Source organism: Dermochelys coriacea, chromosome 4, assembly GCF_009764565.3.
Source record: "Dermochelys coriacea isolate rDerCor1 chromosome 4, rDerCor1.pri.v4, whole genome shotgun sequence".
NCBI classification, from domain to species: Eukaryota; Metazoa; Chordata; order Testudines; family Dermochelyidae; genus Dermochelys; species Dermochelys coriacea.
Window position 1 is genome coordinate 71985791 of NC_050071.1, and position 27185 is coordinate 72012975.

Below are 27185 nucleotides of genomic sequence, written 5' to 3' on the forward strand. Positions count from 1 at the left end.
TCCTGAAAGTCACAGGTGTAAACAAGGCCGTAAAGATCACCCACTCCTAAGACATTCATCTGATCACCACATTGCTTCTCACTGTCAAATGGAGAAAAATCTTGAATGCGATTCTAAAAGCCCTTAAGACTGGAAATTATGTTTTGAAATGGATTTTTTTTTTTTAAAGTTTGGGGTATGTGTTTAGCTTGAGCCTCTGTTATGGTGTTTTTAAAAGCATTTCCATGCAGCTTGCAGGTTTTTCATGTTGTGACTATTCCTTTTAATTTCCATTTAACTAGCTTCCTCATTTTTGAGTAGTTTCCCTTTTTGAAGTTAAACAATACAGTGGTGGGTCTCTTTGGTATTTCACCGCTTCCCACAATCCGGCTGCTAAATTTAATTACATTATGGTCACTATTATGAAGTGCTTAGCTATATTAAACTCTTGGACCAGATCCTGTGCTTCACTTAGGACTAAATCAACAATTGCCTCTTCCCTTGTGGGTTCTAGGACTAGCTACTCCAAGAAGTAGTCATTAATGGGAGTCCAGAAATTTTATCTCTGCGTCCCATCTTGAGGTAATATGTTCCCAGTCAATATGGGAATATTTGAAATCACCATTATTGAGTTCGGTTTTTGTAGCCTCTGTACTCTCACAGAGCATTTCACAGTCACCATCAACATTCTGGTCATGTGGTCCATAGCATGTTCCTATTGTTATACGCTTATTGTTCAAGCATGGAATTTCTATTCATAGAGATTTGTGATACAGTTTGATTCATTTAAGATTTTTACTATATTTGACTATGCTTTCTTTTACTTGTAGCACCACTGCCACACCAGCACAACCCACAGTTACTCCTAAATATTTTGTACCCTGGTATTATCATATGTCATTGATTATTATTGTTCCACCAAGTTTCTGTCATATTTATTATATCAATATCCTCATTTAGTACGAGGCATCCAAGTTCACCCATCTTAGTATTTAAGCTAACAACATTTGTGTATAAACACTTGTGCATTTTGTCAATATGTGGTTGTGTGCTTTCATGTGATGTAATTGAATAGGACTCTTTCATTAGATTGTTTCTCTTCAGTTCCTACCTGTACTTTATCAACTTCTGTCCTCTTCACTTCACTAGGATATTGAGACTCCCCTTTAATAAATCTTCCCATAAGGGATGTTTCTGTCTGAACGGTATGCTCCTCTGCACTGGTCAGCTTTCCCCTAGTCCTTAGTTTAAAGGCTCCTCTATCACCTTTTTCATTTTACATGCCAGCCATCTGGTTCCATTTTGGTTTAGATGGAGCCATCCTGCATGGGCTGCTCCTTTCCCAAAAGGTTCCCCAGTTCCTAAAAAACCTCAGCCCCTCCTACAAACATCATTGTCTCATTCATGAATTGAGCCCCAGGAGTTCTGCCAGTCTAACGGGCTCTGCTCATAGAAATGGAAGTCTTTCAGAGACCACTACCAAAATAGCATACACTTACACCAGCATTGCTCAGCTTCTCATCATGAAGAATGCACTATATTCACAAATATTACAGTATAGTATACTGTAAGACACTATATTCCTATGATTCTCCTTAAACCTGTAAAGGATTGGGACCTACCTTATAGCACCCTCTTAGGGTTGCCAATTTTCTACTCGCACAAAAAGAACACCCATGCCCCGCCCTTCCTCCGAGGCCCCGCCGCCTGCTCACTCCACCCCCTTCCCTCTGTCGCGCAGTCTCTCTACCCTCGCTCACTCATTTTCACTGGGCTGGCTTAGGGGGTTGGGGTGCAGGAGGGGGTGAGGGCTCCAGCTGGGGGTTCAGGCTCCAGGGTGGGGCTGGGGATGAGGGGATTGGGATGCAGGAGGGGACTCTGGGCTGGGGGGGGTGGAGCCAAGGGGTTCAGGGTGCAGGAGGGGGCTCTGGGCTGGTGCAGGGTATTGAGGGGTGTGAGGGCTCTGGCTGTAGGTGCAGGCTCTGGGGTGGGGCTGGGGATGAGGGGTTTGGAGGGTGGAATGGGATCAGGACTCAGGCAGGGGGTTGGGACACAGGAGGGGGTCAGGGGTGCAGGCTCTGGGCAGTGCTTACCTCAGGCAGCTCCTGGAAGCAGTGGTATGTTCCCACTCCAGCTCCTACGTGGAGGCACAGCCAGGCAGTTCTGCAGTTCTGCTCCCCTGTCTGCAGGTGCTGCCCCTGCAGCTCCCATTGGCTGTAGTTCCCAGGCAATGGGAGCTGCAGAGCTGACACTTGTGGTGAGGGCAGCGCGTAGAGCCCCCTGCTGCCCCTATGCGTATGAGCCGGACAGGGGACATGCTGCTGCTTCTGGGAGCTGCGTGGAGCCACAGTAGGCAGGGAGCCTGCCTTAGCCCTGCTGCGCTGCCAACAGGACTTTAAAATGGCCTGGTCAGCAGTGCTGACCAAAGCTGCCAGGGTTCCTTTCAACCTGGCATTTTGGTCAAAACTGGACACCTGGCAACTCTACACCCTCTTCCAGCTAGGCCTGGGCTTCTGACCGTTGAGCCCACTCCCTCCCTGGGGAAATTCTGCCTGGAGTCCTCTCACAGAATCCAGGGTAGTTTCTAGCCATACTAATTGCTGGAGATTTTATTTCAAACCTTCTGAATGAAATCGGGACCAAAGCTTCACAGCTTCTCCCCTCAAAGTTTGTCCAGGTTACATTCTTTTCCCTTAGTCTGTCCCTTACCCCACAAGTTCATCAACCCAAAAGTTCCTGCCTTACTTCCTAGCCTTTGTGATAACACGACTTTCCCCCCAATCTCCCTTCTGGCTATCTGTTTTTTGAAGTCACTCCTCCCATCAGTTGCTCAAGCCACTGGCAGGTATTGCCATCTCCTTCTATTTCCTGCTTCTCCTTTTATGAGGATAAGCCAATTAAGTTTGCAGGTCTTTTCCCAGAAGCAGCAGGTGGGGCTAAATAGCCAGCCAGCTGCAGGCCTCTGACCCCAGAGGAATGGAACCCCTTATGCCTTCACAAAAGCCCATGTGGTTATTGGCAAATGTGATGCTAAGGCATAAAGACACAGCTGAATTTTGTGAGATGGAAAGATGGGTATGGCAAGTGTTTGTTCACTCATAAACAAGTTAGGGATAATTCTCAAAGAGGTGCATGGATGATAATACCCACAAATCATGTTATTATTAATGTGGTGTTCTGAATGCAACTCTTCTTGTACCACTTTTGAAATATACTCTGTAAGGTGTATCTAACAATGAACCAAGCAATGGCTGGTTTACTGTATCCAATGGCTCTGATAGGATCTCTACTCACAGCATGCAGATCAGGTGATGAGAGAGATTCCTTTTCATGAGGGAGTTGCGGCACTTCAGATAATATAAGAAAAAAAGTAGAAAATAATGAAAAAACAGAATCTTTGCTATTTAAAAAGCTGGGCATCTTTTCTTCCTCCTCTGAATAACATCTTTCATTTTTTCTTCTAGACTCGATGAGAATGTCTACACTGCAATGTAAGGCTGGGCTCAGAGTCAAGCTTGAGTCCAACTCCCCCTTCTGTCTACACATAAATCTCTTAGGCTCAGACTTAGGGTGCTAGGACCCTGCAGGTGTGGAGGGTTCAAACCTGATTCAAGCTGGGACCCAGGGTTGGAGCCCTATAGCTTTGCAGTATAGTTGCGGCCTCCCTGGCTCAGGTACAGGGGGTCTGCCAAAAGTATCCCATGGGCCAACTTCCTGTGTCCTCTCTTTCCCAAGAATTGCAACCAACATCAGGGAAATGGAAGCAACACCCTTTGGTGTAGTGCAGCGCTCAGTGAGTCACTGTGACCCCTTCCATTGCCTTCTGACTGCCAAGCTGCAAACGTACCACCACAGAGCCTTCTGTGTTTACAATGGAGGCTGACCAGAAGAAGTCTTTTGCAAAGCATGTCGGTTCATGGTTGCAGGAGCACAGCCTGATTATGGTAAATTTCTGGTACGAAGCCAGCAAACAGTAGATTTTAGTAAGAGCACCAGGAATGATCACGCATACCAGTAAATAGTGACTTAGTGAATAGTGACTAAGTTGAAACTGGTGACCAGTGCAGGGAGCAGTTTAAGCAGCTTCAGGGATCAGAACCGCACCTCAGGCAACGTGCTGATATCATATCTGTTTTAGAAGGAGTTTAACCTGGTGCTGGGTACTATGCTGAGCATGGAGCCAACAGTGGTGCAGGGTGACCTGGTCAGCTGGGGTAGCAACCTGCAGTCTATGTAGGGGGAATCCATAGCTGTAGCAAGTGTCATAAACAGAGTCAGCCATGTCTGTGTCCTCCTGCTCCTCTTCCTCCACTGCCTCCTCCTCCTCCTCTAGCATAAGCTCAGCGTGCCCCTTCAATTGGTCAAAAAATGCCACTGAAATGTCCACCAGCGTCACACAGAAGCTCTGCCCATTTACTGACACAGGAGTGAAAGTGAAAACAAGAGAAGTTCTTCAAAAGGTGCCTCTTCCATGTTGCTGGCTCCAATAGCTGGGAGCATGCAGACCAAAATGACAGCTTGGCTGGCTATGTTGGTGAGCTGTTCAAACTTCTTGTAACATGCAGGGTGGACAGTCAGATTTTCCCACTGTGTAGCATGGTCAAAGAACTAGAGCAGCTGCATTCAGGAAGGTGCTAGGGAGCTTGAGATATGGTTGGCTTGACTCAAGAAAGTTTTAGAAAGTTTTAACAGTCAGTGCAGGTGCTCAAGTCCTGAGTTCTCTAACCCAGGGTCAGCTGACTTGAGTCCCACTAACCATGTGTAGTGGGAGATATATAGAATTGTATATGTACACTGTATAAGTCCTAGATATAAATACAGTCTGTTTTATTATGATCTATTTTTGTGCATTAAAGTCCTGCTTCTGTTGGTCCACCTCAAATCCCAGAAAGCTCCTGACAAGAAAACTTAGCTACTGTAAGAGAAAATATGCATCTGGAGGACTATTCACTGTTATACAAAAGCTCTTGGAAGCGCTAAACTTTATTTTCTTTTTGCATTGTGTTGCTGTTATACCTGTACTAATTTGCATATGAAATACCAGAGGCTGGGCCTGCTATCAAAAGTACAAAGCCAGTAGAATTAATGATTATCTAGGAGTACAGAAAATGTTGGAGGAGGTGTGGCGGCAATCATTAGAAAATAGGAAAGGCATTGCAGGCCAGAGCAGTGCATCACAAACACTTAACCGGTATGGCTTGTTGAAACCTCAGTCATTTTACACCGTTTTCTGTTGTCCTTTTGCAAACATCCCTCAGGCTTTATATGTAATAAAAAATTGGTTTTTAAAATGCTTTGCCATTTTAAAATATGTGTTACTTGCTTGCAGTTACTCTCAAAAGCAGTGCAGTATGTACACATTCTTCTGCTAGGGATGGGCCTGAATGAAAACCCTGGATCTGCAATTCTGCTGAATTCTGGGGAGTTCAGGTCTGGGATTGGATCAAGATCTGAACTTTGCTGAGAGCCATCTCTACTTCTGCCTTGAAGTGAGTGAGCACCTGAAAGGCACCAGCCTGCGGAAACTAAATACTGAAGCTTTGTAAAAATAGCAGTTTGCCCACTCTCCCTTGTGCCTTCTTGTGCTTAAATTATGCCCCTTTGGAGAAATCCAAAGCTGTGTGAAGGATTCTGTAGGATTTTATAGAGAGCAGAGTTAAAATTAACTTGTACACACAATAGAAACACAGGGAAACAATCATAGCTACATTTTGAGAGGCTTTTAAAAAAATGTGAATGCAGAAATTCCATTCCCATTTGGGATTATGTAGGTTATTCATTGTTATTGTTCCCCCTCCCCATATCTTTCTGTGATTTTAGTGATACGCATAGGTAAGATTTTCCTAGATGCGATAGCTGATGGATTCCTTCATCAAGTAGTTGCTGAACCGACTAGAGGGGATGCCATTTTAGATTTAATTTTGGTGAGTAGCGAGGACCTCATAGAAGAAATGGTTGTAGGGGACAATCTTGGCTCAAGTGATCATGAGCTAATTCAGTTCAAACTAAATGGAAGGATTAACAAAAATAAATCTGCAACTAGGGTTTTTGATTTCAAAAGGGCTGACTTTCAAAAATTAAGGAAATTAGTTAGGGAAGTGGATTGGACTGAAGAACTTGTGGATCTAAAGGTAGAGGAGGCTTGGGATTACTTTAAATCAAAGCTGCAGAAGCTATCGGAAGCCTGTATCCCAAGAAAGGGGAAAAAATTCATAGGAAGGAGTTGTAGACCAAGCTGGATGAGCAAGCATCTTAGAGAGGTGACTAAGAAGAAGCAGAAAGCATACAGGGAGTGGAAGATGGGAGGGATCAGCAAGGAAAGCTACCGAATTGAGGTCAGAACATGTAGGGATAAAGTGAGACAGGCTAAAAGTCGAGTAGAGTTGGAGCTTGCAAAGGGAATTAAAACCAATAGTAAAAGGTTCTATAGCCATATAAATAAGAAGAAAACTAAGAAAGAAGAAGTGGGGCCACTAAACACTGAGGATGGAGTGGAGGTTAAAGATAATCTAGGCATGGCCCAATATCTAAACAAATACTTTGCCTCAGTCTTTAATAAGGCTAAAGAGGATCTTAGGGATAATGGTAGCATGACAAATGGGAATGAGGATATGGAGGTAGATATTACCATATCTGAGGTAGAAGCGAAACTGAAACAGCTTAATGGGACTAAATCGGGGGGCCCAGATAATCTTCATCCAAGAATATTAAAGGAATTGGCACCTGAAATTGCAAGCCCATTAGCAAGAATTTTTAATGAATCTGTAAACTCAGGAGTAGTACCGAATGATTGGAGAATTGCTAATATAGTTCCTATTTTTAAGAAAGGAAAAAAATGTGATCCGGGTAACTACAGGCCAGTTAGTTTGACATCTGTGGTATGCAAGGTCCTGGAAAAAATTTTGAAGGAGAAATTAGTTAAGGACATTGAAGTCAATGGTAAATGGGACAAAATACAACATGGTTTTACAAAACCATGCCAAACCAACCTAATCTCCTTTTTTGAAAAAGTAACAGATTTTTTAGAAAAAGGAAATGCAGTGGATCTAATTTACCTAGATTTCAGTAAGGCATTTGATACCGTGCCACATGGGGAATTATTAGTTAAATTGGAGAAGATGGGGATCAATATGAACATCAAAAGGTGGATATGGAATTGGTTAAAGGGGAGACTGCAACGGGTCCTACTGAAAGGCGAACTGTCAGGTTGGAGGGAGGTTACCAGTGGAGTTCCTCAGGGATCGGTTTTGGGACCAATCTTATTTAATCTTTTTATTACTGACCTTGGCACAAAAAGTGGGAGTGTGCTAATAAAGTTTGCAGATGATACAAAGCTGGGAGGTATTGCCAATTCGGAGAAGGATCGGGATATTATACAGGAGGATCTGGATGACCTTGTAAACTGGAGTAATAGTAATAGGATGAAATTTAATAGTGAGAAGTGTAAGGTTATGCATTTAGGGATTAATAACAAGAATTTTAGTTATAAGTTGGGGACGCATCAATTAGAAGTAACAGAAGAGGAGAAGGACCTTGGAGTATTGGTTGATCATAGGATGACTATGAGCTGCCAATGTGATATGGCTGTGAAAAAAGCTAATGCGGTTTTGGGATGCATCAGGAGAGGCATTTCCAGTAGGGATAAGGAGGTTTTAGTACCATTATACAAGGCATTGGTGAGACCTCACCTAGAATACTGTGTGCAGTTCTGGTCTCCCATGTTTAAAAAGGATGAATTCAAGCTGGAGCAGGTACAGAGAAGGGCTACTAGGATGATCCGAGGAATGGAAAACTTGTCTTATGAAAGGAGACTTAAGGAGCTTGGCTTGTTTAGCCTAACTAAAAGAAGGTTGAGGGGAGATATGATTGCTCTCTATAAATATATCAGAGGGATAAATACAGGAAAGGGAGAGGAATTATTTAAGCTCAGCACCAATGTGGACACAAGAACAAATGGGTATAAACTGGCCACCAAGAAGTTTAGATTTGAAATCAGATGAAGGTTTTTAACCATCAGAGGAGTGAAGTTTTGGAATACCCTACCAAGGGAAGCAGTGGGGGCAAAAGATCTATCTGGTTTTAAGATTCTACTTGATAAGTTTATGGAGGAGATGGTATGATGGGATAATGGGATTTTGGTAAGTAATTGATCTTTAAATATTCAGGGTAAATAGGACTAATCCCCTGAGATGGGATATTAGATGGATGGGATCTGAGTTACCCAGGAAAGAATTTTCTGTAGTATCTGGCTGGTGAATCTTGCCCATATGCTCAGGGTTTAGCCGATTGCCATATTTGGGGTCGGGAAGGAATTTTCCTCCAGGGCAGATTGGAGAGGCCCTGGAGGTTTTTCGCCTTCCTCTGTAGCATGGGGCATGGTTGACTTGAGAGAGGCTTCTCTGCTCCTTGAAGTCTTTAAACTATGATTTAAGGACTTCAATAGCTCAGACATAGGTGAGGTTTTTCATAGGAGTGGGTGGGTGAGATTCTGTGGCCTGCGCTGTGCAGGAGGTCGAACTAGATGATCAGAATGGTCCCTTCTGACCTTAGTATCTATGAATCTATGAATCTAAGTGACTGTTTAATGAAATGGCAAAGGTGCTGACTGGTTACCAAAAATATCTAGACAATAAATTGTAACCTGCCCTCAGCAATGCGGAGCAGTAAAGGAGAAAAGAAGGACAGAACATAAACAGGGAACAATGTACAGCATTTACAAAAGCCTACATAGGAAGAATGGTCCATGCAGACTCATTTAAGAGAAAGATTACTAGCTTTATTTAGTTGAGGGAGTTGGAGGCTGCTTGGGCCCTAAGAGAAAGCCCTGTCTGAGATGTGTTGACAAGAACTGATTATTGCCACAGCTGATTAAAATTACCACGTTTGAACGTGAAGGGAAAAGGATATACAAAGGCAAGGAGGAATCCTGAATGTTCTGAAAGCTTTGGATCCCTAATCACATCTATGGAGAGGAACTCCGGGGGGAAAACGGTGAAAAACCAATGTAATCCAGAAACAGTTGTAACTGTAACAGACCAGGCAATACAGGAAAGGATTCTTCATTTGGGGGTGCAGTCCTATGTACCTCTATGGTATGCTGTATTGCAGAGGTTCTCAAACTTCATTGCACTGCAACCTCCTTCTGGCAACAAAGTTACTACATGACCGAGGAGGGGACAGAGCCCCAGCTGCCCCAGATGGGGGGAGAAGGGGCCAGAGCCCGAACCCCACCACCCAGGGTAGGAGGAGAGGGTGCAAGACCCTGAGCTCCACTACCCTGGGTGGGGGTGGAGCTTGGGCTTCAGCTTCAGCCCCAGGTCCCAGCAAGTCTAATGCTGGCCATGGTGACCCCATTAAAATTGGGTCACAACCCACTTTGGGGTCCTGACGCACAGTTTGAGATCCACTGCTGTATTGTATATCAGAAAGATGAAGGTATAGAATACCCTATAATCCTAGTCACCACATAGCAGCATCTCCCATGACCAAATGGCTATATCCACTCAACTGTCCAGCAATCCACTGGCAGACCCAAGAGCCACTCTCTAAAAGCTATTCTCCTGTTAGTGAACTCTGAGCATGCTCACTTGAGTCCATCTTTTGTTACTAGGTGTGAACACCTTCTGTATCTCGTCATGGAGTAGTGTGGTCTCATGCTTTGTAGTATTTTGGGGAATTGTTGGTAAGGTTCTGACACTAAGCACAGTGGGAAGAGTCTGAAAAATGTGCAGTCCAACAGCCCTGACTGCTTTTTATAGTTGATGTGTCTTGGCTGTTTCCGGGCCAACAGATACCTAATTGAACTGTTCTGACTCCATTCAGTAGAGGGTAGTGGTGCATGCATACACACTGGTCAATTCATTTTGTGTGTCATGGGCCACGTGAACCAGTAGTCCCTAGTCAGGTAAATATTCATGTGGGCAAGAATTGGATTAATTGTGACTCTCAACCTGTTTTACAAAAATAGTATCACTTTGCGCCAGTGCTGGGCTTTCTAAAACGAAGAAAAGAAGCAGCAAGTAAGAGCACAACTGTCATGTATGTGAATGGAGGCTTCAGGCAGATTTTCAATAAATAATGAGAACATGAGAGGCAGCAGTATGAAGCCCTGAGGAAGGGCCAGTTTTTGGAGATAAAGAAACATACCAGATAAAACACCAGTAATGATAACAAAGCTAGAGTAGACTTTGGCTTGGTCACACAGCAGTCTGACAGTGCCAAGTAAATTTGTTCATACTAGCCTGCCCATCATGGCATTACTATATGATTAAAAATAATACAAGTAATATTGAATGCTATTCCTTAAGTACATGTGTGGATGCTAAAGCTCTCTACCACCACTAATATCTAGGGGCTTTCACTTTCATCAAGTGTCCCATTCTCCTTTAGAAAGAATCAAAGCCAGAGAAAGAAGGAAATGTCATGAGAACTCCATCTCTGCCATTATTTGCTTTTGATGCTCACCAACTTGGCAAGAATAAGGCTTGTTTAAGGGCCTGATCCAGCTTCCATGGAAAACTTCCATTCTTTCAGTGAGAGTTGGGCTTGGCCTTTAACGTTTCTCTGATTGTTTTATGCTAGGCTGCCCAATGTTCAGGCTCAGTGTAATTTGTTCAATAGCACAGCTGATGTGTTACTAGTAAATGCTACAGAAAGTAAACATACTGTTCCTTCTCTAATATATATCAGCTGCTCTTTCTCTACCAAGCAGATTTAAAGTGTTATAGCTTTTGTACTGGTCATTTTTGGGGCTTTAACATCAACTGAGGTCCTGAATGATTCTCATAATTAAAGATCCCATGCTACTGTTTGCCACATATCTGTGCATATTTTGCATGGGTGTACATCTAGCATAGAGCCTGATTCTGATCTCATTTACAGTGGTTTAAATAAGGAGAAACACCATTTAAATTAATGGATGTAGACAGGTGTAAAACTAGTGAGAACATAATCGGACCTACATACGTCCAGATACACAGGTGGAGTAAGATTATTGGACTACATTTGCTGTGTAACATCTTTGTGTGATCCTTCAACCACTTTTCCTCTCTTGGCAATCACAAAACGAGATACCTGCATGCCAGATACATGTGGGGTGCTGTCATTGATCCAGACTAGGAGCCAACTGCAGTACGTGGCAGCAGCTTCACATAAGGGAAGTTGAGGAAGGTAATCAATAATATTACAAAGACTGGTCACAAACAAAGAAACATTTCTCTCCTTCCTTTAATCTCCTCTTCTCATGTTTCTTTTTTTCCCCAAGTGGTAGTGGTGCTGAATACTAATAAGGTAGTACTTGGTGCAACTCCAGCTGCCATTTGGAGTTCATTCAGGTTCTGAATAGCCTAAGTGAATTTGTGCCAATAAAGTGGAAGTTTTTCTAACCCACTACAACTGGTTAATTTCTTGATACCATCAGGACAAGGAGTTGAAGCAGGAATGTAGGATATTCTAAATAAGCACAGAACATGTGGTAAGAAATGAGCATTTTTTGGTCAGGATAATCTGTTTGCAATGTAGTGCAATTTATCTTCACACACTAAAAGGAAAAGAAGCCAATCACAGAACATTAACACTATAAATTAGGAAACAAGAAACTGTGGTTTGGTGACAGAGCAAGTTGGGTTGCTATTGCAAATGTCATTGTCAAGCATTGAAATAGTGTCTCAAAGATTAGTGTGGAGCAGAGGGAGGGACATTTTAATTGGCACTGCTACAGGAGTATTGCAGAATCTGGATCAAATTAGGCTCTTGTTTATCTCTAGGCAATGCCCATGGAGTCAATAGACTGAATTTTTGAAAGGACAGAATTTCCCCATCTTACAATACCTGTGTGACCTGCTCGATCAGCCTCATTCACTACCAAAATAAAATGCTACATAGTACCAGCTTTAATGCTGCCCCATGCCATTATACAGAAAGTGCTTAGGGATCAGAGATTTATATTAACAAATGAGAAATAAAAAGTTACCTATAGGCAGCAAAATGAGAATGACTTTGTTTGTTTTTTCAGTTCAATATTATAAATCAACTAACATGGCAAGAGCAATGGAAAGGTCATTTCATTTTGACTTCTGACACTGAAAATCTCTGTGGGAGGCTGCAAAATGAAAATTACATCTACATCATGGGCCAATTCCTTTCTTCCTTTCTCAAGGAAATTCCCACTGAAACGAATGGGAGTTTTGCTTGAGTATGGCATGGAGGATTGGGCCCTAACTGATCCATTCTAAAGATCTAGTAACAGCCAGTGTTTCTTGCTTTACAGCTTTATTAATGAAGTGGAGTCAATTGACCAACTTCTACTCTGTTATATCGCTGTATATCTGGAAAAAGAAAAGGAGTACTTGTGGCACCTTAGAGACTAACAAATTTATTAGAGCATAAGCTTTCGTGAGCTACAGCTCACTTCATCGGATGCATCCGATGAAGTGAGCTGTAGCTCACGAAAGCTTATGCTCTAATAAATTTGTTAGTCTCTAAGGTGCCACAAGTACTCCTTTTCTTTTTGCAAATACAGACTAACACGGCTGCTACTCTGAAACCTGTGTATATCTGGAGTCACTCTGCAGGGTGATGGGAAATATAATTTACACCTTGCTTTTTACCGCAGACATCCAGCACAACCCCTGCTTCATGATTGCAAACTACAAAAAAAATACATTCAGTGTTGCCTATTCATAATCTTTTATCATGAGTTTCATAATATTTGGTGTTAAAGTCTTAGCTACTGGAATCAGGTTATTACCTCAGATCCCAGCTTTTTAAAAAAACCTCATTTCTAGCTCTCATGGCTGTGGAGAGCAGCTTGAAAACATGAACCCTAAATAAGCCAGCACTAGAAGGCAAATGAAAAGAACTCCAAATTTAAAAATGTCATTTTTTTTTAGTCTGACTCATAAGTTTTGAACACTAGGGGCTGGCAATACTGTTTGTTTACTTTAATTTTGATTAGAAACAGGTTTTTACTTTTATTTAAGGGTATCATTACATCTCTATCAAAGGTTGTGCCTGCCATAAGGGGAAGCAATTCAGGCATCATGTGAGGCCATCTGGTCAGGAAATACCTGGACTAAGACACACTGGATAAGTCTTTCAGACCCAAGACCTCCCTTTTTGACTCCATGCCACAGAGAGCCTGTGGCATGTTAACTCCATGGCCAAATGAATCCCTCCTGTAATTCCATTAACTTCACCGGAGCTACACTACTGATGAAAATGCCTCCTAGTTATTTGGGGGGGGAGTCCCAAATATGGCATAAATGTTTTCCTTTGTATGAGCTGCCTCTTATCCTGCATACATGGAAGAAGTGTCCTGAATTTGGCCCTAAAACCTTTTGTTGATCTACAAGCCATGTTTCCCACTAGTTTCAAGTGATAGTCTTGATCATTATGGGTTTATGCTGATCCAAACATAATTGCATTACAACAGCTGGTGGAAACATTGCATGTAGTCTGGACACACAGCTCCAGGGACTACCCTTATTCCATTTTGGGGGCTGCTTAAAATGGTCAGTTTACTGCCACCTTTGCTTGAAGCAGTTGCCCTCTTGAAAGCTACTACAGGTTTTATCCGACAGAGTGCTCAGCTGAACATTAAAAGTTCTCCCGCACTGTTGTCTCATGTCAGTTCAATAGTGTAGCTATTCTCCTACTAATCTAGCTACTAGATTAAAAAGACAATTTATATGCTGTGCTACCGTTTAGGGAGCAGTTCTATTATTCTGAAATTATCTATACCCAGTGTTTCCAAATTCATCACTTCCTTCATAATAAGGACATCTTGATACAGAGAAAACTATGAACTCTTTTTTCCATTGTTATAGGATTGTAAAATTTTGTTGTAATGTTCAAAGGTTGTTTATATATAAATCCACACCCTATTTTTCCTATTTGTGACTGTAAAATATAATGTTGCATATATATAAGCCCAGATATTAAAAAAAAAAATTAGTGAAACTGAGTGGTTATAAAAGTGAAAGAGTCATAGTGATTAACACACAGTTCAGCTGATGCACCTCATTCATCTTTAGTGCTTATGCTTACAGGGGGCTAAGTTCTGCAGCGATGAGGTGCAAGTTAAGCATACACTATATGTTACTCAGAAAATGCATGTGAGCACCAGCGTTAAAGCAGGAAACTTGCACTGATTTGCTGTTTATTAAAGGTGCAAGATGGTTAACTTACATACTCAAGTCAAGGGATGTACAAAACTGAGCAAAAAGGTACATTTTAAAAAGAGGGCCTACTCTGCACACCCACCCAATGCCAAATCATTGGCAATTACACAACTTATATCTATGTTATGGCCACTGCTGAATTTGGCCCATGTGATGACTGGTGTGTGAGCTTGTTGCCTTCCTGTTTATTGCTTCCTGTTCCTGTTTGTCTCCTGCTCCATGAACTCAGTGTTCCAGTTCCTGGTGGTGTGTGTGCACGTTTTGTGTTTTTGAGATTATTGTTCTGGGGTGCACCTGAGTGTAACACCCACAAACGTCCATGGGAGTTTTCTTGTTTATCTCTCTTGATTTGGCCCAGAATGTAATTATATTTAAATTGTAAGCTTTTTGCAGGCAGGGACTGTCTTTTTGTTCTCTCTTTGTACAGCACCAAGCACAATTGAGTCCTGGTCCATGATTGAGGCTCCCAGGCACTTCCACAATATAAATAATAATAGCAGAGTCCCTCAAACATCTGAGACTATCACTTAAGGCTTTACTAGCAACTCCCCTGATTGCAGAAGCATTTAAACCCATTTCTAGAAAAAACATTGCTTCTGCCAAATTGCATTGTGGTTTTGTTGTTTATAAAACATCCATTAGGAGATTTGGGTTGAGTCCACTTGAGTAATTTAGTGTGGAGCAAAATCCAAACTTCATTGCACTATACCTCTTCCATTTGTCTGTGTTTTGAGTTGAAGTAAAAAAAAAATGCTCAGTTTGTGAAAATCAATGTACGTTCCAGGTAAATTAGTACATTTTTTTAGGTTTTGTGATTAATTCATAGCCTCTACTCAAATGTTTGCTGCAACCTATTACTCACTTCTAAATGTGATTTAAAAGCATCTTGAGTAAATGACTAAGCTCTAAATGAGGGCAGAGATGCTGAGTGAATTTGTCAACTGTTGAAGACTATTCTTCATTTCTGAGCGCTGCTGTCCTGAGGCACAGTCTAGTTCAACCACTGCTTTGAGAGAATTATTGAAATTCAGTGAATCTCCACCATTAATTTCACTCAGGGGAGTCAGTTCTTGCAGAGATTCTTAGTATTCTCCCCCCCTTTTTTTTTAATTAGTAAGTATGCCTTAAAACCAATGGAAATTCAGAAAGCATGGCTAATACTGATAATGTAATAAACTCTCTACTAGCCCTGCAAGCAAAGATTCCCCACACGGTACAACGGATTCATGACTTCTTCAGCAGGAAAAATAAATTTTTGGTTGAAAGAAGCTCAGCCTTGGGCTTCAAGCTGAGCATCAGTTTGAAACTGCCCCCGTGTTTCTAATGGTGGCAGGGATAACACCACAGTCAATTTGGATTCCATGCAAGAGATGGTTTCTGGGTCCTGTGGGAGCTGCTTGCTAAAACTGTGCCATCAAATTGAATTGAGGGTTGATTGCTTTACCTCTACAGGAGTTAAATCAATCTCTGCTTATTGTCAAATAAACCTGCCAGGGACTGATTTATCTATGCAGTAAGATCCCTGAAACACAAGTTTTTTTGCTTTTGGAATGAAAAATAGCATCAACAGGCAAGTGTTGCCAAAAATGTATAAAGTGAGGATAGTGCCCCCACTACTTTTTCAAATCACAGAAGCCAAACACTGTGTTTATACTATAAATGGGCCAGATAGCCCCTTCCCATGGGAAAACACAAAGGGTAGAAATCTGAGAGATTGCCTTGGCAGAAATTCTCCCACTCATGTCTTTGAGAGAGGGGATGGCTGCCCCTCTGCAGAAAGAGCAAGTCATGGTTTTCCCAAGGGATCAATGAAAGTTCAGAGGCCTTGTATTACCACAGCAGTTCTGGACCCAGCCATCCACACCCAAGCTGAATGACTAATGAAGCCCTGCTAACAAGGATTTCCCTTTCTCTTAGGTAACCCCCTTAAAGAGCTCCTCACACCTGAGGGGGTTATATGGAAAAATAATGCTGTCCCAGATGTAATTCAACGCATTTGGGAGGAGTCCCCAGCTAGAGGGGAGATAGAAGAACAAGAGCACAAACTGAGGTGAGCATTCCTTTATCTGAACACCCATTCATTTCCTTGTATCTGGCTGTTGTGAGGCTCCAATGACACCTCGCTGACACAGGAAAGCCCCAGTCTAAGTTAATTTGCATCTTCTTCCCCTCGGCCGTAAGTCCCTGAGGTTCTGAGAGGTGGGATGTGTCATTTTTAACAAACACAGTGTTGAAACTTACCTCAGAATAAGGTTGCCTGCTTTTCCCACTGACATCTATAGAGAGTGAGTTTTGACTCTGTGATGCAGCATCTGCCCCACACAGGATTGAAAGGGGTTAAGGTAGCCAGGCAGGCCAATTAATTCCACTGGGTGCACCTAGAGGAGCAGCCAGGGAGCATGCCACTAATTAGGAGTAGGTTCAGCTGGGCAGGAACAGGCGGGACCAATATAAAGCCCAGGAGCGGTAGTAACTGAAAAGCAGGCTTCAATAATTCTGAGTAGAGACGCTGGTAATGGGGGAGGGAGGGAAATTAGATGAGACAGAAGAAGCCCAGGGAACAGCAGTAAAGGAGTTGGACTATGTAGAGACTTTGGCTGCTTGTTATAGAGTCCCTAGGTTGGATCCCAGTGTGGTGTATGGGCCTGGGTTCCCCTATTAGCTACTGGGAAATGGCAAGGGTGTTAGAAATACCAGCTAGACAGCAGCTCTAGAAGGATTTTGAGCTCCCCTGAAAGGGGAGGATCTTAGTGACCTGGTTAGAGGGTTGAGTCATGAAGAGAAGACTTAAGATCTGAGAGTGAGCGTGGCTGCAGAGTGAGACCGGATGGGGGAAAATACCCCTGGAGCAGAGCACAAGCCTGGTGGAGCGAATTTCCAGGATAGCCATCAGGAGGCACTGCTAGTAGTGAGCGTAGCCTGTGACAGACCCATCCTAGCCTAGTTGCTTTTACTTACTGGCAATGATAGCCTCCACAGGGTTAGGTTAGAACCATCCACAATTGAACAAATGCTGAAATTGCCACATACATTCCTTCAATAGTACTGATTATATTTCTAACTATATTGCATATCTAAGGATGGATTTTTGTTGATTTGAAATGCTAACTCTAAAACTGATAGAACATTAAAGTTTTCTGGCAGTAGCTAACAGAAGCTTAGTTTAATGCTGTTGACTGTAATTAATATTGTATGTGTTGGACTGGATTCTTGTCCGAATCAAGCCTTTCCTAACTATATATATTTAGGATGGTGCATAAGTGTGGGATTAACATTCACTTCCATTATCCAAACATAATGTATATTAACACCTGGGATGTCTTGCACATAATGGCATGGCACACGTATCTGTTTGCTGATTCTATCCACCATTGTTGAACAAGACTATCTAGCAGGAAGCTAGCCCTAAATGTATACAAAATTGCTTCAGGCCATAAAGTTATGTAGCTATTATATTTTGGTCTGAAGTTTTACTAGCAGCACTGTAGTAAAGTTGAGGAGGCACTATTGATGTTCTACACCCTCATTTTTTGGTATTCAATATTTCAGAAATTTGCCCTTTGGGCAGAATTTTCTCATTCAGAACTGAAAGATGACTTTTTGGGGAGCTGGCCATGTTGCTGTTTGACATCTTGGGCTATGTGAGCATGGAATAAAAGTAAATCCTTAGAGCCCATTAACACAACACTAGCTCAACTAAATCTTTAGATTTCAGACTTTTCATGATGGAGGTGTGACACTTTCTCATGGCTTCCAGGACTGTGAGTGACCTTGTTTCTCTTTCGCAGAGGCAGGAGGGGAACTTTCTGGTGGTAATAGACAGGGAGCTGACACCCAAGTCTATTAGCCACCCAAACAATCTCCTCGGAAGCTCTGCTAGCCTTTACTCTGCTTTGTGGGTAACACTTGGTGTACCTCAGTTCCCAAGCACCTCAGAAGCACCTTCCTGTAGTGTCCAGCTCCTGTCACTGGACACTCACAGTGATTATCAAGTCAGCTATTTCTAAAGACCTTGTGTACACACTTGCTTGATTCAACTGAGGATGCACACTTATTTAATATAAAGGCACTGAGATAAATTCATAATAAATTGTAAATTTATTAATAAAGAACAGAGATTCAAAGATGTAGTGACCAAGGATAATGAGAAGCAAAAGATAACATGTTTCTACAAAACTAGGTCTTAACGCTAGCAAGTTACTCGTATCTAAAGTAGTTTCTCATTTAAAACCTTTTATGTGGTGCTTGCAGGTTTTCACTCATACCATGATCCAGATTTTTTCATGATTCCCCTACACCCTGCAAGAGGATTTCTCAGAAATGGATAACAAAGGGTTTATTTCCCCCTTCTTATAGGCCAGTAAACCTTTGAAATTTATTCTTTTGAAGTGTACTCCTGGATAAGACCCTTTCCCCCCCATACTGCCTTCATGTTTTCCCCTCCCCTGGTTAATTTGTTCTTCCTGTTTACTTCACTTGCAGATGTAACTCCTATTCTATTTGGCTCACAATACTTAATTTACATTAGAGAAAGGGATAACTGAATAGAGGTGATTTTGTCTGCCATAAGACCTGTTTGTCCACTCTGCCTTGTTATAGACTTGAAAGCATAATATCAATAGGTATACATAATTCCTCATATAGTATTAATACTTATATTTCATAGTGATATAATGACCAGTCTGTCACTCGCTTTCATTGATATATCTTCACAGATAAATACTATGACAGCAATGTGTTAGGTGTAGTGAGTTTGTCAGTCCTGATGAGTTGTTGGTGCAGAGTAGTGAACTGCCATTACCCTCTGTGTCACAGGAAGGCATGTGCCTTTGATATATTGGGGGAAATTTAACTTAGAAATAATATCAGTACTGTACTGCAAAGAGTTCAGGCAATAATTTAGAGCCTTTGATCCCTAATGCCCAACCCATCAGACCCAGAGGGACCTGCTTAGGGCACCAATCTCAATTACTTCCTCTCCCATATGGGGAGCAGCAACAGCTGGAAGGGACTTTCATAGTTTGCTGACATCATCCCCCACTCAATTTAAGATTTAGTCTGGATTCTCCTTACCTTTAGTTTCTGTATTGCCATCGGTTATTAGTCTCCCTTCACCCCACCCCTTTTCAACCATTGCAAACCCTCAGCTTCTTTCTTCCTTATCATTATTTTGCTTGCCTCCTTCCCCTATCCATTTCTCTTTGCCCAGTGCCTTCTCTTACTCCTGCAATCCCTTGGTGGTTCCACCCAAGTGCCTTCTAAAACCAAGTTTTCTGTAATATGAATAAAACAGATATATCAGTCACCCCAAAGCAAGCCAAACAATAGAGCCAGCATGTCATGTGCTTGCCATCACCCACATCAGTTTTCCTGAAAGCTGTATCTGTTCCCACTACCCTTCATCTATTTTGTCTTTTTAAAGTCATTGGTGCAGGGATTACATTTTCCTATGTGTTTGTATAAGTGCCTACGATAATGGGGCCCTGAGCCTCATTGGGACCTTTGGGCTCTACCACAATAAATATAAAGGATTATTATGCCTTTGATGAGACACACACCCAAAACCTGAAGAAATCATTATGTGGAATATTATGTTTGTGAAGTTACACACACTTACATGTACAGAACTCCAGCCAAAGTTTCACACCCCAAAGGTAACTTGGTAAAATGTCACCTGCAAACTGAGCATTTGGATCCAAACTTTGTGGTTTAGGATTATCTTTAGCTATTACTAGTATTTCAAAGCACTAATATTAATAATACCTAGCTCTTATGTAGTGTTTCTCATCAGTACATCACCAAGGGCTTTACAAAGGATGGATAAATATATTTATCCCCATTGTACAGATAGAGGAAAGTGAGTCACAGAGAGGTGAGGTCATCCCACAGGGCAGTGGCAGAGTCATAAATAGGGTCCAGGTCTCCTGAGTCATAGCCCAGTGCTGTAGCCGTGATACCTCCTCTCTGACAAGGATGAGATTTTATTTCAGTGTTTACATGTGTTCAACAAACACTAGAAATCCCTGGGTCAGGAATTAAGATTTATTGAGGAATCTCATGGTGGATGGAAATCTGTAGCCTTCCTCCCGAGTAAGTTAGTATATATCAAATGTAAAACTGAAATTGTAATTTCAGGTAAGCTAACTAATAGAGAGGATATTTATAAAACACTACATTTCTGTAGAAATAAATACTAAAGCCTCAGAGCATTGAACATACAGGCAAGGCTGGCAAAACCTTGTCTGCAGGATATGACTCAAGTAAACAGCTTGCTTTCACAGATGGTGCATTGCTAGCAGCTCTAGCCCCAGACATGCCAAAACTACTTGATAGTCCTTGTAGAGAAGAATCTTCAAATAGCACAATTCCATTGTTTGCAGTGGAGCTATGCATGCACCTAAAATTTGCAGTAAGGAGACAATTCCTTTCATTTTAAGCACAATACAACGTAGTATAGGATCACCTCTGTAAAATTGGGATAATAATACTTCCTTTCCCCGATCCATTTACAATTTAGATTGTAAACTCTTTGGAGCAGGGACCACTTCTTATTATTTGTGACGTTTGTACTGTACATTGCTGGCCCTGATCTAGGTTGGACTCTCTACATGCTAATATGATATAAATAATTCTTTTGACTAATTGCTAAAGATTAAGTACAAAAGCTAAAAGAGATACAGGCACACTTGAAAATTGTTTAGTGGCTTAGAACAGCAGTGACTAACACACTTGCTGTATTCAAAGTAGCAGCTGTGTTAGTCTGTATTCGCAAAAAGAAAAGGAGTACTTATGGCACCTTAGAGACTAACAAATTTATTAGAGCATAAGCTTTCATTCGCTACAGCTCACTTCATCGGATACACTTGCTGTAGCTGCTCTTGGAACTGGGAGAGATTTTTTTATGAGACAACACAATTTTTTTCTGGGAGCTGGTAATTAGTGTTAGTTTTTTGCTTCAAGATAAATATAGGATTCTGGTCTTGTATGAATATTTTGACTTAGATTAAGCTTTAGTTTGCAGAACCAATTAGGCTAATCCTGCTCAATTCCCTGCTTTGAGACTACACTCAGTAAAGGCAAGTCATGTTCATGTTTGTGTGATTTCTCTCATAAAAGTTTAACAGTGTATAATTAGAGGAGATTGAGTGCTTCCTTTCTTGCAACAAGGTCTTCCCACCCACAGATTCTGACAGGCCTAACACGTTGCCAACAAAATCAATCTATACCCAATTAAACATGAACACAGAGATTTAAACCATCTCTCCTCTGAACCCCTTTTCTCTTCTTCCCTTCCCTCAAAACATACACACAGAAAGGGAGGCAGAGAAAACAAGGAATTTCAGAAGGGTCACGTAGCTGTTGTCCCTTCAGGGTTTGGGGGGAGAAGGAGCAGCCAGGGAGAACAATAAATGCTGTGGATCCTGGATCTATGGTTAACAGAATCCCCTGATGTGCAGAAGCAGGAAGGTGGCCCCCTAGAGTGGCTGCATCTCTGTGCTTCTGCTGCAAAGCCTTCTTCTTCTAATAGCATAGCTTCCACAGGAGCCACGGGGCTAGTGGGTGACTCCCCTATGGCTGAACAATGGAAGCAGTGGAGAGGACTCTACAACACTTAATGCTGCTTGAAGTATCATTAATTCCCAAAGAGAGATCAGCAGGACCAGAGGGGGACAATGCTGTGGAGACCAGCAGGCCCCTACCGATCTGCCCTGAATTCCCATGAAGCCCAATCCCTACTGTGCACCTGTAATTGGCAAGAGGGATGCTGAAGGTAATATGTATAACTCTATGAAACTCCCCTTTTTTCTACACCTCAGTTTACCTTTCTGCTGAAGCACAGGCCAGAGTTCTGTCTTTTCAGGACTTTTCAGAAAAGTATTAGTATTAGTTAAGCTATGGAATAGGTTTCCAAAGGAGGTTGTGGAATCACTGTCACTGGAGGATTTTAAAAACAGGTTGGACAAACACCTGTCAGGGATGGTCTAGGTTTACTTGGTCCTGTCTCAGCACAGAGAGCTGCACTTGATGACCTCTCAAAGTCCCTTCTAGCCATACAATTCTATGATTCTGCACAGAGGTAAACCTTCAAGCTATGGTATAGAAAACTCTGAATGCAGGTGTTAATTAACAGCTGCCAGTCAGCCTCAAAGAGAGAGTATCATATAATTGCCTAGTGAACAAAGTTTTAATAAATGCACAAACATTTGCAAACAGTATTGGGAATATCTTCTTAAACAACACTAGTAGGCAGTAAATCTGTTGATATTCCTTTTACAGACATCCCCACTTGTGGCTATTACATATATTTCAGTGCAAGGTTTCAGCAGAATATATGCATTTTATACTTTAATACGCACACACATCCCCTCTGAATTTCCCACAGATACGATTTCTCAGTCTCTATAGTGTGGCCTCATAATTTACGTGTATTTGTCATGGCATGCCCCTTCCTGGTCACACACCTTCTTCAACACTGCTCTGGGTTACTAGTATAGCCTTTTTAACATCGAATCTTCCTCTTAGGACACTTGCCTTTAAATATTGTGGGACCCTGGCTGCTTTTCTTAACTCTATTTTGAGGTCCTTGAAGATCTCTTCAAAATCCACTGATTGACTATGCCTCTGACATGAGATTTTTCAGTTGCCCTCTAAACACTTCAGAATCTCCTCAGCAAAACAACAATCCAAAGATTCTTGTATTGAGCCACAATTCCAGTGCCTAAACTAATAGAAGACTGTCTCCTTGGTTTCTAGCAAGATACGGATTCTGTAGCTATATCCAAAGTGGTACAGGCATTGGGATGCAGCATTCACAAGAGATGCATCTCTTGGTCCTGCATTTTTCAGTCTGTGTGCCTGTTTCCAACCCCTGTATTTATAACCTTTTTGTCTTAGGTTCTGATTGACTCAGCTCTTAGGGGTTGAATGTGTGGAACCTGCAACACTGCATGCCCTTAATGGAAACTTTCTGTACAGCTACAGAAACAGCAACTTATCATGTCTTCTAGTAACTACCACAGCACTCCTTCAGATGGCTCTTGGATCTTCCAATTAAGCTGCCCTGCCCTGCCCTGCTGTCTGCATGTGTGCAGAAGCACACAGGGTCCGACTAAAATCCATATATCCTCCCCACTGCTTCTCTCCTTTGATTTGGATATAAAAACATCAAACACTGCAGTTATAAGCATGGGGGTCACACACTTATACAGATCTTCTGCAAGGTCACAGAAGTGAGGGGACAATGGTGCAGAGCCAACACTGTCCTGGAAGGAATAGTTATTAGATGGAGTTAGTTCCTAAAACTAGCAAAAGATAAAACAGAAGCAACTGTCCTTCAGGCTAAAATTATTTTGATTGTATCTATCTATTCAATCTATATAATTAGTATGACCTGAACCCTCAAAGGGACTTTGGGGTTGCCAAACCTGAGTGTCATGGTGCCTAACTTTTAGTCATCCACAAAATCACCAGAACAACACTGCGATACACAAAGACTGAATTAGGTTCCTAGGCTCCCTATACAGTGAACGTAGAAAAAGGCACCTTAGAATGCAATCCACAAAAGCCAGCATGCTATGCAGGGAATTGCTTAAACTTGCGATTGGAGCCAGGGGACTGTACCTGGGTCTCCCATGTGAGTGCCCTAGCCACGAGGCTACAGAGTCATTCCTGCTCTTTTGCTTTGCCTCAGTAACTGCTCCACTGTGGATAAAGACACCCGGATACCTAGAGTGAGTCACATGCTCAGAGGCAGAAACTTAGGGGTTGGGGTAATGTGCTGTACAGGGTGTGATTTCTAAAGCACGGTAATGTGTGCACATTAATCGGTCCATGTAGACCCTGCGGGTGCACACTAACAGTTCTCTAGTGTGTTTTAATGTAATAATGTTTCATACAGCACCGTGTTAAAGCACACCAGCAGATCTTTGCTACATGAGCTAACGGATTAATTACAATATCTGGCAGCAGGAGTAGGCTATTATTTTGTGTGGACTTCCAATAGAGCATATACAATAGAGGATATACAACAGGACTTGACCTGTTTTACAGACAGCATAACCAATTACACAGATTTGGGAGGTTCTTTTTGAGAGACAGTGTGGCTAAATGGATGAGCCTTGGGTCTACCATAGTAGAGATCGGGATTCTGATATCAGCTGGTGTAACTTGTCAGTAGGCCTTACTTAGCTGATGTTAATAACCCATATTATTAATAAAAGTGTAACCTACAACTCATGGACCTTGTCCCTTGCAAAACTGAAATACGTGCAGAAACATTATATAAGTGCTGCACTAAGTTGCAATATGCTATCCAGATTCTATGTTGGCAGCACCACACAAAAGGCCCTAAAAATGCCATATCCAGTCACAGAAGGATCTCCTCAGCATACAGGGATTCTTCAGTGCAGGAGAGCCACACTGGCAGCCATCCAACACTATCTCTCTGCTGCCAATGTAGGAAGTGTGGCTAGGGCTTTTTTATGACCTAGTGCTCCCCAGCTTCTATTTTGTTCGCAGGGAGCAGCAGGAGTGAATTAAAGCAGGGTCTAGTTGCTCTGTTATGCCATGGACTAGCCCAGCACGCAGCTGGCCAGAATTACAAGTGTGCAAAGGACATGTCTGAATAAGCACTCCAGAGCTGTAGTAGGTTCTCCTTGGCCATAGCTGAGAATAAGGGCCAGTATTCCTAAATACCATGGTGCTGAATGTAGAATATAAACGCTGCAGGGGCCTGATGACCATACTGTGACCAGTAAAGGTATGTTCAGCTTTCATCTCTGATTGCTAAAGGGTTTGTATTATTTAATCAGTATGGCATGTGTTCTGGTTCTCACTTCCTGTAGTGGGTCCACATGCTAGAGCATAATGGTATGCTGCAGAACAAAGAGATCCTGAGGTTGGGCCTTTGCACAGTGAATTTTGTGACCAGGGCCACTGGGCTTTGACACACTGGGTTAGTATAAAACTATATTTTATTTTAAATGTTATTTGGTTGGTTTTTTAATTTGTGAACTTTGGGGAGTGAAGGGCTAAGAGAACAAAACTCTCAAAGTTGATCATAACATTGTCTCCACGCAGCAATTAAAAAGAAAATATGTACTTGTCTCTTATTTGCTGTTTGCAAAAAAACTAACACCTTTGAAAATCCAATGTTTTCTCCATTACAGTAAAGCTTGTCTCCAGAGAATGGTGTAAATTGTTTTGATCCCTGTCAATTAGCATTGTTGATAAGTGCCATTAATCCGCTAAATAGCTTTGTTTGAATGACAAATATATCCACTTTGTGGAAGATACCTGTTATCTTGATATTGATGTACCCTACTGTAGTAAATTGCAAATAGTTATTTTTGGGGGTGCAGAATAACCTTACTTAATGCCAGTTTCATGAAAGACTATCACAGAAGAAAAATGTGCAGGATTAAAAGTTTGCTGTACAATGTAATACATAGTAAAGTATTTTTCTAGATTTGGTGATTTACTTTTAGCTTCAGAGCCACACAAGAATCGTAGACTGATGTGCAGTGACAATTAATTCTGAGTTAGTGATATAAGTAAATAAAATTTCCAATCCACTATGGTTTGGACCTGCTCCTATATGCATATGGATGCTCACATACACATACTGAAATTCCATCCCCTGTGTTGTACGGGAAGTCAGACTAGCTGATCCTTTCTGACTGTAGAGACTGAGTCTATGAAGAAAAGGGTACAAAAATACATATGATCACCTTTGAAATGTTTTGAACCTTTCATATATTTATAATTGAAATGATAGAACAGAGAAGGAGAAACACAAGATGGGGTAAATTATAAAGTTTTTATCAGCTTGGGTTTCGAATAGTTGTATCTCTGTTTCATTACAGATAGATCATATATCATTATAGTGGTTTCTGATATATTGTCAGGACCTTAGCCATGCATGTGACCAGAATAGTCTAGCAGAACTTCTATACACATAGTGAATATTAAACAAAGCACCGGCCGTTCATCTTCTCTGTGTACAGCAACTCCTCTAAATTACTTAAGGTCCTCAGCCTTGATCTTGCATTGAGAATTGGGTAAATGCAGGAAGTCAATGAGCTCCTTATGGGCACAGGGGTCTTCCTCTACCCAGGTGGTTCTCATTTCAGGATTGGGACAAACTTCTTTTTTGCTTGGGTGGGTTTTTCTTTTTTCTGAGTCCAAAAAGAAGAAATTATTTTGTAGGAAGGAACCTTAAAAACCATGCCCTGTAAGCTATTAAATAAATAAGATGTATGATTCATTCTAGCTACAATATTAAGTATTTTCTGTTCAAATGGAGGAAAAGAAAACAAGATTTTTTTTATTTCGTTTCTTTGAAAAAGTATTATTGCTTCACTGGAATACTGCAGCCATAGCAACAGAGACAGATGCCAACAACATCTTTGCTCACTTCAGCCTGGATCATCACTGCTGCATTGGATTGTTGAGCATTCCGAGAGTCATGAGACAGTAAAGTACATATTCTCAAGAGACTGAAAGGAAAATGCTCCACAAATGCCAAGCTGGATCTTGGCACTGTGGTTGCTCTTCAAATGAATGGTACTGTATGTAATAAACAAGCAAAGCGAGGGAGCTTAAAAATCTAAATACTCTCTTGAGAGGAGATAGCTTTTGTTCACTGTTCCCAGGAACTGTTATCAGAAAACTAAGATCATTGATTTTTATCATGAATGACTTACAATTATGGATGTGTAGTTAGAATAGGAATGTAGGTTCTGCAGTTCAAAGCACTGCATTCTCTAATGCTTCTTGTGAGGTTTTATTTACACTCATTTAAAGAAGCACCCTGGTATATTAGACAGTGTCACATTTATTAAACTAGTTGGTATTGATCTCTTTTAAAACATATTAATCCAATAGTCTTTCTATTTCATCATATCCTTAGATAACTCTCATGTAGCAGTGACTGATATATGCCATTTCTGCTTCTATGTGTTTGAAAGAGGAAAATTCATACATAAAAAAAGCTATGGATTTTCTACTTGAAATGGATCAAAAGAG

At 41.6% G+C, this 27185-nt stretch overlaps 2 long non-coding RNA genes across 2 annotated transcripts in view; one reads left to right on the forward strand and one right to left on the reverse strand.

The window, feature by feature from the left end:
• Positions 1 to 16531, reverse strand: part of LOC119854905 — a 46607-nt gene extending 30076 nt beyond the window's left edge. Inside the window, exon 1 of the long non-coding RNA XR_005292678.2 lies at positions 16401 to 16531. This is a non-coding gene — a long non-coding RNA (uncharacterized LOC119854905). The remainder of the gene's footprint in view (positions 1 to 16400) is intronic.
• Positions 16532 to 25001: 8470 nt separating this feature from the next.
• Positions 25002 to 27185, forward strand: part of LOC119855231 — a 41411-nt gene continuing 39227 nt past the window's right edge. Inside the window, exon 1 of the long non-coding RNA XR_005292794.2 lies at positions 25002 to 25113. This is a non-coding gene — a long non-coding RNA (uncharacterized LOC119855231). The remainder of the gene's footprint in view (positions 25114 to 27185) is intronic.